Below are 12,393 nucleotides of genomic sequence, written 5' to 3' on the forward strand. Positions count from 1 at the left end.
ATACACCCCCCCCCCCAGGGGGCCGTGCTGGATTTCATAGATGCCACAAGTAAAAAACATGAATACAGGAGTTTCTGAATGGGCCACGATAAATTTACTGTTTTAATGAAATATTACTAAAATATATAACTAAAAATGAATATCTGAAATTTAATTTGATCCCTGAATGAAATTAATGGGAAAATATGCTAGATGATGCAATTGAGGCACCAATACAGTTTAGCCTGTGTGTGTGGGGGTGGGGTGCAGCACATCAACCGTTATCTCTTCTCCTGCTTGGCCACACCCAAATCACTGTTCACACCCTGTGAGGGGCAGTTGAGCCCCACGCCGCATCCACCCTCAAATAACGAACTGCAGGTTTGGCGGGGCTGTCTGCAGCAAGTCCAGTTGGTGAGTATGCAGCAGGACATGAAGGCTGAGCTTACTGCAGTGGGGTCATCTGCCAGAAACAGCTAAACTGCAGAATTTTGGTTCAGAAAACTTCAGGAGATGCATATTCCAGATTCAGTGGTGGATCCATTTAGGGTGAATGTGAATGGATCTTATTGAACTGCAGAGTGATACAACAGCTCAAGCAAAATTCCTGGATAACTAGTGATATTCAAAATAGGATTCCACAGCTCTGTGAGAAAGGAAAGTTGTTTTTAATTGGATTTCCCACCTCTTATCTAGTTGAATGTGTTTTAGTCAAGCTTTTCACTTGCTATCTAAAGCTCACAACCATCTTGATGTTAACTTTAACCAAGTTGCAACCAGATAGTTAAAAACTCGCGAGTTTGCATCAGTCATAAAGATCTCACTAAATACCCAAAAATAACACAATTAAGAGCTTTTTTTGTTGCTGGTTGGAAGAATATTATATATTATAAATATAGTATCCTATTCAGAGCTTTGAAATAGTTTATTTTTATATACACCTGGAACATATAATAAAACCTATAACCTGTTAAAACCCAAATACTGATTGTATATTAGAATAATTAGTACAGTTGACCAAAAAACAACTTTAGCAACTAGCGGACACTATGGGGGGTGGGGTCACAAGTAGGCCACAAGCATAAATGGCATTGCTGGGGAAAAGTTTGAACAACTGTTTAAGCCTCTCTACCAGTGTTGTTGTCTGTCAGAGCTGTCAAAGATATTGAAATGCAGGAGAATTCCATTAAGTTCATGCTCTACCACAGCATTTTATGTGGCATGGTGATTGATTCCATTGCAGGAATCTGCCAGCAAGGACAAGTCTTCAGTGTTTGGACACATACTGTATGTGACCAGGTTTGCTGGCACATATGCTGTACTAGTAGCTTAAGGAATTCCAGTCAAAACCCCCAAAAATTTGGGCAACCTCCATTGAACAAAGTGGCTAGAGTGCTCTCACTCAATGTTAGCAAAGCTGAAGAGCTGATTGTTGACTACAGGAGGAAAATACTTGGAGGTCCACGAGCCAGTCCTCATTAAGGGATCGGGAGAGGGTCAGTATCAAAACATAGAACGTCGAATAATACAGGACAGGAACAGGCCCTTCAGCCCACAACGTTGTGCTGAACCAATTAAATTCATAATCAAATGGCCAACTAAACTAATCCTTGATGCCTATGCAATGTCCATATCCATCCATTTTCCTCACATTTGTGTGCCTATCTAAACATCTCTTAAAAGTCCATAATGTATCTGCCTCTTCCACCAAGCCTCGACATCCTCCCTATAAAGGGGTGACTAGAACTGTATGCAATATTCCAGATGCAGCCCAACTAGAGTTTTATAAAGCTGCAACAAGGTAACTTTAAGTTCTTTGACCTTATCATATCAGGATCTGTCCTGGGACCAGTATGTAAGTGTCATCTGAAAGAATGCACACCAGCACCTCTACCTTCTCAGAAGTTTGTGTAGATCTGGCATGAAAAGCTTTGACAAACATCTATAGATGCCCAGTGGAGAGTATCCTGGCTGATTGCATCACAGTCTGGTATGGAAACAGAACAGAAGGTGATGGACACAGCCCAGTCCAACATTAGGCAAAGCTTTCACTGCCGTTGAGTACACTCACATGGAGTATTGCCAGAAGAATATAGCATCCATCGTCACAGACCCCTACCATCCAGGCCATGACTCTTCTCAGTACTGCCATTGGACAGGAGGAACAGGAGCCCAAAGCACCACACCAACAAGTTCAGGAACGGTTATTGCCGAACAACCATCAGGGTTCTGAATTGGCCCTGGATAACTTCACTCACCACAATTCAGCAGACTCTACAACACATGTTCTCAGTAGAATTGTTATTTACAGTTTGTCGTATTTCGCATGAGTTGCTTGGCAGTCTTCGTCTGCTTATGCATTGTTTACCATCAACTTCTATTGTATTTCTTTTTCTTGTAAACACCTGCAAGAAAATGAATCCCAGGGTAGTATATGGTAACCTACAGTGTATGTACTTTTATAACAAATTTACTTCGGATTTTAAAAACGAGAAGTTCTGCAGATGCTGGAAATCCAAAGCAACACATACAAAATGCTGGAGGAACCCAGCAGGTCAGGCAGCATCTATGGAAAAGTGTAAACAGTTGATGCTTTGGGGTGAGACTCTTCTTCAGGACTGGAAATGAAGTGGGAAGATGCCGGAATAAAAAGGCTAGCTAGAAGGTGAAGTCGGGTGGATGGGAAAGGTAAAGGACTGGAGAGGAAGGAAACTGATAGGACAAGAGAATGGACCATAGGGGAAAGAGAAGGAAGAGGGGATCCAGACAAAGTGATAGTCAGGTGAGAAGAGGTAAAAGGTCAGAGTGAGGAATGGTTTGGGGGGGGGGGGTACAGAAATGTTTTTACTGGAAGGAGAAATTGATATTCATGCCATCAGGTTGGAGGGTACCCAGACGGAATACAAGGTGCTGCTCCTCCACCCTGAAGGTGGCCACATCTTGCTGCAAGAGGAGGCCATGGATCAACATGTTGGAAAAGGAATGGGAATGGGAATTAAAATGTTTGGCCACCAGGAAGTCCCACTTGTGGTGGATTGTGCAGAGGTGCTCGATGAAACGATCGCCCAATTTATGATGGGTTTCACCAATGTAGGAGGCCACATCGGGAGCACCAGATACAATAGATAACCCAGCAGATTCACAGGTGAAGTGTTGCCTCACCTGGAAGGACTGTTTGGGGCCCTGAAAGGAGGTGAGGGAGGAGGTGTATGGTTTGAATTTTTAACAGTCTCTGGATTAAGTTATTTCAAAAAAATCTTTGCTGCACAAGAGAGTTCAAATTCATATGATCTTTATCTCTCAGTATCCACTGGTATCCTGAGATCAAAGCAAGCAAACATGGTAAAAAAAAGTGTGAAATATTGGTCACAATTGTTTGTCTCATTGTCCCTGAAGTCCAGTAGTGGTGATCCATGCAGCCCACGAGTTACTCACAATCCTCATGTCTTTATTATTTTCACCACCAAGGGGAGATCACACAGTAGTGCAGTGGTTAATGTAACACCTTACTGCGCCAACTGTAAGATCAGGGTTCAATTCCCGGCGCTGACTGTGAGAAATTTGTACGTTGTCCTCATGACCGTGTGGGTTTCCAAAGACGTACTGGTTAGGGTTATTGAGTTGTTGGTGGCAGAAGTATGGTGGCACTTGCAAGCTGCCCCTAGAACATCGCAGACTGTGTTGGTCATAGACGCAAGCAACGGATGTCACTGTTTCAATGTGCATGTGATACATAAAGCTAACCTTTATAGATGTTCTTTTGGCAATTCATGCAGTAGCTGAGTCTAAATTTAAAATCCGTTCTGTTTTTCAGTTAAATGGAGTAGAATCCTCATTCTAATTAGATATTGAAGTGAACTTTTAAAATGGTAGGTAATGAAATCTTGGAAGCGCACTGCAACGTTTAAATGTGTAAACAAATGATAAATGAAAAATATTCATAGCTCTGTTTTGCACATAGTCTGTTTTGCAATGAACTTGTACACTAAATGAAGCAATTAATATCTCAGCCTTAAATTATTTGTAGTATGACTCATGATTAAACTCTGTAAGTACCCTTCAGTATATCCAGCTATCTATTGGCAAAACAAATTTCACTCAGGCCACCCAGACTTTTTAAAATGAAGGGTCAGATGTAGTGATGTGACTGCAAACAGGAATTTCCTGTTCACATGGTTTGAGCTAAGGGGTAACCAACAAATTGAAAGTGACATTGAAATAAGCTTCTTAGGTAAACAAAACTCCTGGAATTTTTATCATATTTTTATGCACAAATGTCTTTAATATGGTCTGTTCTCTGAAGTACAATTTTCACTTTACCCGGAATGGCACTAACCTACAGTTTTCTGAACCATGGAGCAAATAAGTACAATTAGTCAGTTGCTAAATGTAATACTTTGCCTTTCATTATCCCCATAGCAACCATAAGTCACAAGGAATTTATCACCTCTTTTGCTAATCCAGCTAAACAAACAAGAATAAAAATTCTCCTGAGTAGTAGAAACCTTTTGGCTTCCTCTCAAGAGAAATCCTGAACCTGGAAAATACATGGTGCTGACTAATTAAATTAAAATTGTGTGCAAGAACACATCATATCACATCTTATAGATACAATCATCTCTCAGTGGTATGTCTGCTCATCACAACTGGAAAACCCAATGATAGAAAAGATCTGGATCATATCCATCTGATGTAATCCAATAAAATAGAGCTTAAATAGTTAAAATCAAATAGAATTATTTAACATTATCCTGAATTCTAGTATCTACAGGTTTTACTAACTTCCCTGTCCAAAATGTCAAAGTAATTCTGTTAGTTTTTTAGACTGGGGATTGAGGATATCATTAACATACAACTGACATTTTAGGACAGGATTGTGGAAGGAAGCTGCTGTCCCTTTCTTGTTAGGGGAATGTGCCAGTCAGGATAAACCCTTTCAAATCAGGGACATGGGTGTCTGTCTGATCCCCAAAATGTAAGTTTAGTCTTCTCCTGCTCTACTAGAAATACCCCTGAAGTTTCTAAAGGGCCATTAACCTTTCCAGAACCTGTCATGTCCTTCTTGGCTGGTTAACCCCCGAACAAGTGGGGTGTTAACAAATTCAGAACAAATGTTAATGGCATTTTGAATGGTAGAACTGACACTATTTCTTCCTGGTAAATCCGTGATCTCTACCATTGGATAGGGCAAGGCCTCCACCATCAACAACTATGGGTCGCTATTGATCAGCGGCATACATACTGTGATTACAACAGCAAGTTGTCCTGTGATGGATTGTCACTTTCTAACACCTAAAGCCTTTTTGCCACTTAGGCACAAATTTGGAGTGTGCTGGAATATTTACCACCTGCCTGATAACTGCAGCTACAGCAACTCCCAAGAAGCTCAACATAGTTCAAAACGAAGCAAAATGCACAGCAGTAACACACTCAGATGGCAACTCTGAAATGGCTGACCTCTGGCAGAGAGGTGGATGCCCACCGAGTGCACACTGACCATGACCCACCCGATTACACTAACATGTTTTGGTTTGCCCTCATTCTTATTATCATAATTCCCACCCAGATTCTACCTCTCGCCTTTATACTGGGGCAGTTTACAGTGGCCATTTCATCTATTAAAGTGCACCTCTTTGGGAGGATGTGTCTGAGAGGAGGATGCTGCAGAGCATTATGGACAATCCCTCTCACCCCCTCCATGACATTCTGGACAAACAGAGGAGCACCTTTAGTAACAGACTGATTCCACCGAGGTGCGGAACTGAATGCCACAGGAGATCCTTTCTCCCTGTGGCTATAAGACTCGACAACTCCTCCTCCTTAAGTTTATAAGTTTATGGTTTCATTGCACATCTGTATTTTGCACTATTACTTTTTAAAGCACATTTTGTATTCTTTTCATATCTCAATGCTTACATTGTGTATTTTAAAGTATATATTTCTGACTGAGCAAACCTGCAACAATAATTTCCTTTGAGATAAATAAAGTTTTATCTTATATTACCTTATCTTATCTTGCAACTATGTTGTCAGAGAAAAAGTGCAAACTCCAGCTGATGGCAGCGAGTCAAATTTGAACTTTGCCTTTAGAGCTGAGAGGCTCTGGGTGATATAAACCAGCTGTTAAAGATAGTTTCAAGTTTAGGTTTACTGTCATAGCCATATATACCCAGGGGCAATGCCATCCACAAATTTACCACTTATATTCTCATTCAAATCAGCAATATATATATGAAATTATGAAATAAGTCAATCTTTCATTCTGCTCATGCACTGACTCTTGACTGTAAATTGCATCTGATCTCTCCAAAGCATTCTCTTTAGGCTTTGGTGATTCCAGGAAATTCAAATACATCTAGTCCCACACGCTCTTTTATCTCATCAGCATAATACAAAAGTCTAATAAAGTATCCATAAATTTAGTAGTTACATTTATGTATCATATTTAGCACATTATTGGACATTATGAATTAATTTGCAATAGTCTCTACTTCTTGTTGTCTCTGCCCTGCATACTGACTCCCTCTCTAAGTTGCTGTCAACAATAAATCTTTCCTCTTTTTTCCTTTCAGCTTCCAACTCACGCACTCCTCTCTATTGACTTTCTGTACCAAGACCAGAAAGGGCACCGTGTGGATAACAACACCACTAGCTGCAACTTCTCACCTGGTTTGCACACAGTCCTAATTTTGAATATATCTCTGGTCCTTCATCATCACTGGGGAGCACTGATACCAGGAAGGTGCTCACATGATCTTCTCAAGGGCAATTATGAATGGGCAATAAATACTGCCCTTGCCAGCAATGCTCAGATCCTGATAATGAACGTAATAAAGCAAAGACAAAACTGAGCCCTGTAACTCCATTCATGGAAAGAATCATTATTCAACTTGTATGTCCAATGATAATTAATCTTTAAGATGTGAAGATAATTCGTGTGCTGGACTCAATAATAAATTAGTTCATCCATCTAGCTAGAACAGTTCATGGGCATAATTATAAGATCATTCAAAGAACTTCAGATACTTTGCTGATTTTCCAATGATAGTTTTTTTCTCTGCTTTACTGAGGTTTGTTCATTAATATGATGATGGTTCAGCTCTTTAAGGATATCTTCAGTCATTAGATAATTATAGATCTAATGGTGAACACACAGAGTATGATAATTTTATAGCTCCTTATTATTTTTTGTAGATCCAAAAATCAGTGATCCAAGAGGCTTGCTCTGATCTACTGTGCTTTCCAGGCCGTACTTGTTTTTCGGAGTCTTAATATACAACTTGTACAAAACCAATGCCATACAATTGTGTAATGTCATGTTTCTGAGCTTTCTTACATTTGTTTGCAACATTCACACTGACTCCTCTCTCTCTTTGTATGGGTGTCCTATTTATGTTACCGCATTCAGTTCACTGAATTTTGCGACTCAGCGCACTCACTGAGACCATCTTAGGCTTGAAGCAGATTTACAGTTGTTTTTGTTATGACCCTCAACATAATCATTGCAGACTTAATTCCCAGACCATTGCACAGTAATGTGTGACCACTCCCTTGTGAGAACTTGGTTGCCATGAACCATAAATATATAAGGAATCCTTGAGATGATTTATTAATGTAACTCCACACAGCGAATACAACACTACCTTTGTAAAAAACTGGAAGTGTTACATGGCATAAATTGAAATTAAGTTTACTTTCTTGTAAGTTAAATGACCACATTTGGCAGGAGAAAAGGAAGTAGAAAATACTTCCAATTAAACTCCCTTGTGCCTCTGAACAGTTTGGCTCACAATGCTTCTCATTTTTCATAAAACAATTTTAGGTCTGCAGTATATCCATATAAGGGAACATAAATTGCTTTGCACATCTCCAATAAAAATGTATTTTACAATTCAGAATCATGTTAATCCAGAGCTCAGCAATATTGTGCTAATTTCTGGGTTACTTTTTGATTAGTATTTCATGGATTCATGAAAAATGTATAACCCAGAAGACTATTCAGCCTATGCTATCTGTACTAGTTGAAAAAGAGCTAACCAACCTAATTCCATTTTCCAGCACTTGATCTGTAGCCTTTCAGGCAATGGGTTCCTCAAATTTTAAGTGCAGTGAGTGTTTCTAGCTCCAGTATTCTTTAACAAGCCTTTGCCAAGGAAGAAGATGCTGTTGGAGTTTCAGCAAGGTAATAGTGAGAGGTTGTTTCTCTGAGTAGAGGAAATCTGCAGTACAGTATCTCAATGGTTGACATTAGGACCACTGCTTTTAAAAAAATCTACATTAATGACTTGGACCTGGAACTTCAGGTACAATTTACAAAGTGCAAGTGGCACAAAATCTGGAGGATTTCAAGGAGTCCTAGACATGCTGATGGACAGTGTGAATCAATGATAAAACAAAATTAATACTGAGAAATACAAAATAGTATGTTTTTGTAGGAATAAAAGGAGGAAATCTAAACTAGATGACCAAGTTCTAAAATGGGTACAAAACCTGAGATATGGGGGTATGAAAGTAGTTCAAAGGCCACTGATCCTGGCCTTTAGAAATTCAGGCAAGGAGTATAAGAACAAAGAAGTTGTATTGAAATTTGTAACACACAGGCTTGGCTACAACCATAGTATCATAACTAGTTTTGAGCATAATACTTTAGGAAGATATCAAGATTTTTGAGTGGTTAAAGTTTCAATAGGTGCATTTAATATCAGAGAAATGTATATAATATACATCCTGAAATGCTTTCTCTTCACAACCATCCACGAAAACAGAGGAGTGCTCCAAAGAATGAATGACAGTTAAATGTTAGAACCCCAAAAGCCCCCCCAGCTCCCCACTCCCATGCGTAAGCAGCTGAAAAGCAATGATCCCCCTCCCCCACCAGCAAAAAAGCATCAGCACCCTCCACCGAGCACTCAAGCATGCATCAATAAAGACACAGACTTGCAGTACCCCATAGACTACTCGCTCACCTGGTAATTTGTCACACCACAGGCTCTCTCTCTCTCCTTAATAAGGAAAAAGAGATGCCCCTGTTTCACAGCGATGACCAAGATGATTCCAGGGATAGGTAGATTGGTGAAACTATGGTTGTGGCAAGAAGAGGATTTAATAAGAGCTACTTAAAATCACGATGGATATCAATAAAATAGATTAAAAAACTGCTAAGTTAGAATCTTTCGACATAGAATGAAGTGGATAGGCAAAGGAGCCTTAAAAGGAAAGGTTTTCTTATTCAGCAAGTGGTTAGAGTCTGGAATGCATTGCTAGAGGGAGTAGTGGAGGCTGAATCAACCACAGCATTGAAAAAGGAGCTGGATAAGTACATAAAAAGAAAGAATTTGCAAGGCATTGGAAGTGGGTCAAATTGCTTTTACATACAGATGGTCAGGACTTGATGGGCTGAATGGCCTCCTTGACTGCTATGATCATGATTCTTTGATTGATGCTCTTCTATCCTGCTTTCATATGAAATGGCAAGGGCCCCTTATTTACCTAATCAGCCAAAAATTCCTTCTGAAGTATCTCTACAGCTCCTATTCACAGAGGATGGTAGTATTAGTAAAACCGTAGCAATGTAAGCCTAGCTTTCTGCCGTACATTTGCTTCTAGAAACTATATTTATGGTACAGCCTTCACCATTTATCCCAGGAAATGATTTTAAGAGACTCTTCACACATCATTATGTAGGTCGTTAGAAGTAGTCATTCCTGCACTATCAGAAAGCAGGAGCAGTTCACATGATATTTTCTATCCAAAACCTTCATAACCTCCAAAATGAATTCATTCTCATGAGTCCAAGCTAGGAATATGTTGTAAAAGAAGTGCGGGAAGTATTCAGAGCAACACACACAAAATGCTGACAAGAGAAGTCAGAGTCAGCATAAAAGCAAAATAGAGGGCCTAATATATAACAAAAATTAGTAGACATTTAGAGGACTGGGAAACTTTCAAAAACCTACAGAAGGCAAGTACAAAAGCCACAAGGAGAGAAAAGATGAAATATGAAGGCAAGCTAGCCAATAATATTGAAGAAGGTACCAAAAGTTTTTTACAGATATAAAAAGTAAAAGAGAGGTGAGAGTGGCTATCGGAGCGCTGGAAAATGACACTGTAAAGGTAGTAACGGGGCACAAAGAAATGGCAGACAAGCTTATTAAGCATATTGTGCCAGCCTTTACTGTGTGAAGCACGAGAAGTCTGGTGGAAATTCAAGAGGGTCTGGGGGCAGAACTGAGTGTAGTTGCTATTTCTAAGGAGAATGTACTTGATCTGAAGGTGATCAAGGGAATCTGAAAGGTCTGAAGGTAGATAGGTCACCTAGAACAGATGGACTACACCTCAGGGTTCTGAAAGAGGTAACTGAAGAGATTATGGAGGCATTAGTAATGATCATTCAAGAATCACTAGATTCTGGAATGGTTCCGAAAGACTGGAAAATTGCAAATGACACTGCACAACCCAAGAAGGGTAGGCGACAGAAGAAAATAAATATAAGGCAGTTAGTCTGTGAAGATGTTCGAGTCCATTATTAAGAATGATGTTTTGGGGTACTTGGAGGCACATGTTAAAATGAGCCAAAGTCAGCATGGTTTCCTTAAGGGGAAAGCTTGCCTGACAAATCGGTTGAAAATTTTTGAGGAAATAGCAGGCAGGATAGATAAAGGAAGGTCAGTGGAAGTTGGTTACTTGGATTTTCAGAAGCCCTTTGACAAGGTGCCATGCATGAGACTGCTTAATAAGATAATTGGTAAACATGGTATTACAGGAATGATACTAGCATGGATAGAAGATTGGCTGACTGGCAGGAGGCACAGAATGGGAATAAATGGGGCCTTTGTTGTTTGGCTGCCAGTGTCTAGTGGTGTTCTGAACAGTCGGTGTTTGGACCACTTCTTTTCATGTTATATGTCAATAATTTGGGTGACAGAATTGATGGCCTTGTGGCCAAGTTTGCAGATGATACAAAGGTAGGTGGTGAGGCAGGCACTGTTGAGGAAGCAGGGAGTCTGCAGGAGGACAGATTGGGGGAATGGGCAAAGAAGTGGCAGATGAAACCATGGCAGGTGTATGGTCATGCACTTTTGTAGAAGGAATGAGGAGAAAATTCAAAAATCAGAGGTGCATAAGGACTTGGGGGTCCTCGTGAAGAATTCCCTACAGGTTAACTTGCAGGTTGAGTCAGTGGTGAGGAAGGCAAATGCAATGTTAGCATTCATTTCGAGAGGACTAGAATATAAGAGCAAGGATGTAATGCTGAGACTTTATAAAGCATTGGCCAGACTGCACTTGGAGTATTGTGAGCAGTTTTAGGCTTTTTATTTAAGAAAAGATGTGCTGGCATTCCAGAGGGTCTAAAGGAGGTTTACAAGAATGATTCCAAGAATGAAAGTGTTAATACATGAGGAAGGTTTGAAGACTCTAGGCCTGTACTTATTGGAGTTTGGAAGAATGAGGGGGGATCTCATTGACACATGTTGAATATCGAAAGGCCTAGATAGAGTGGATGTGGAGACAATGTTTTCTATAGTGGGTGAGTCTAGGACCAGAGGGCACAGCCTCAGCATAGGGGGATATCCATTTATAACATAGATGAAGAGGAATTTCTTTAGCCAGAGGGTAGTGAATCTGTGGAATTCATTGTCACATATGGCTGTGGAGGCCAAGCTATTGGGTATATTTAAAGTGGAGTCTGATAGGTTCTTGATTAGTCAGGGTGTCAAAGGTTACATGAGAATGGGGTTAAGAGGGAAAATAAATCAGCTATGATAGAACGGCGGAGCAGATTTGATGGGCTGAATAGACTAATTCTGCTCCTATGTCATATGGTCTTATGGTCTTATTCAACAAGTCAGGCAAAACTTAAAGAACATAGTAGAAGAATTAGTGAATAATATTGGTAATTGAAGATGGTATTCAGTTTCTCCCATTGATATTTCCTCCAGATCAAATTTGAGCATTTGTTAATCTCTTTAGTACCCTCTCTCATGTTATACTCTCATCGTATTTGATAGTTAACCTCACCTGCTGTCTAGTTGACCAGAGATCTTTCCTTTTGTCACCCTGCCCTCTCATTTGTATTCACAGGCTGTCTTTCCTCTCCCTTTTCAATCCTGATTTGGGGTCTTGACCTGAAATCTCTGTTACATGTGGACATCCCTCTCTTCTGAAGCTGTGCCCTCTGGTCCTAGACTCACCCACTATAGACTAATCCTCTCCATATCCATTCTATCTCGGCCTTTCAATATTTGATAGGTTTCAGTGAGATCCCCCTTCATTCTTCTATCCCACCAAGCAATTAGTTATTTTGCTCCAGTTTCCAGTGTCTGCAATCTCTTGAGTCTCCTTTCTCTTTTTTGTAAAAATAGTATATCATTTGTGGTTAATTTATGTTTTTCCTGTGAGTATGATGCTATGTAC

This window comes from Hypanus sabinus, chromosome X1 (assembly GCF_030144855.1).
Source record: "Hypanus sabinus isolate sHypSab1 chromosome X1, sHypSab1.hap1, whole genome shotgun sequence".
Taxonomy (NCBI): domain Eukaryota; kingdom Metazoa; phylum Chordata; class Chondrichthyes; order Myliobatiformes; family Dasyatidae; genus Hypanus; species Hypanus sabinus.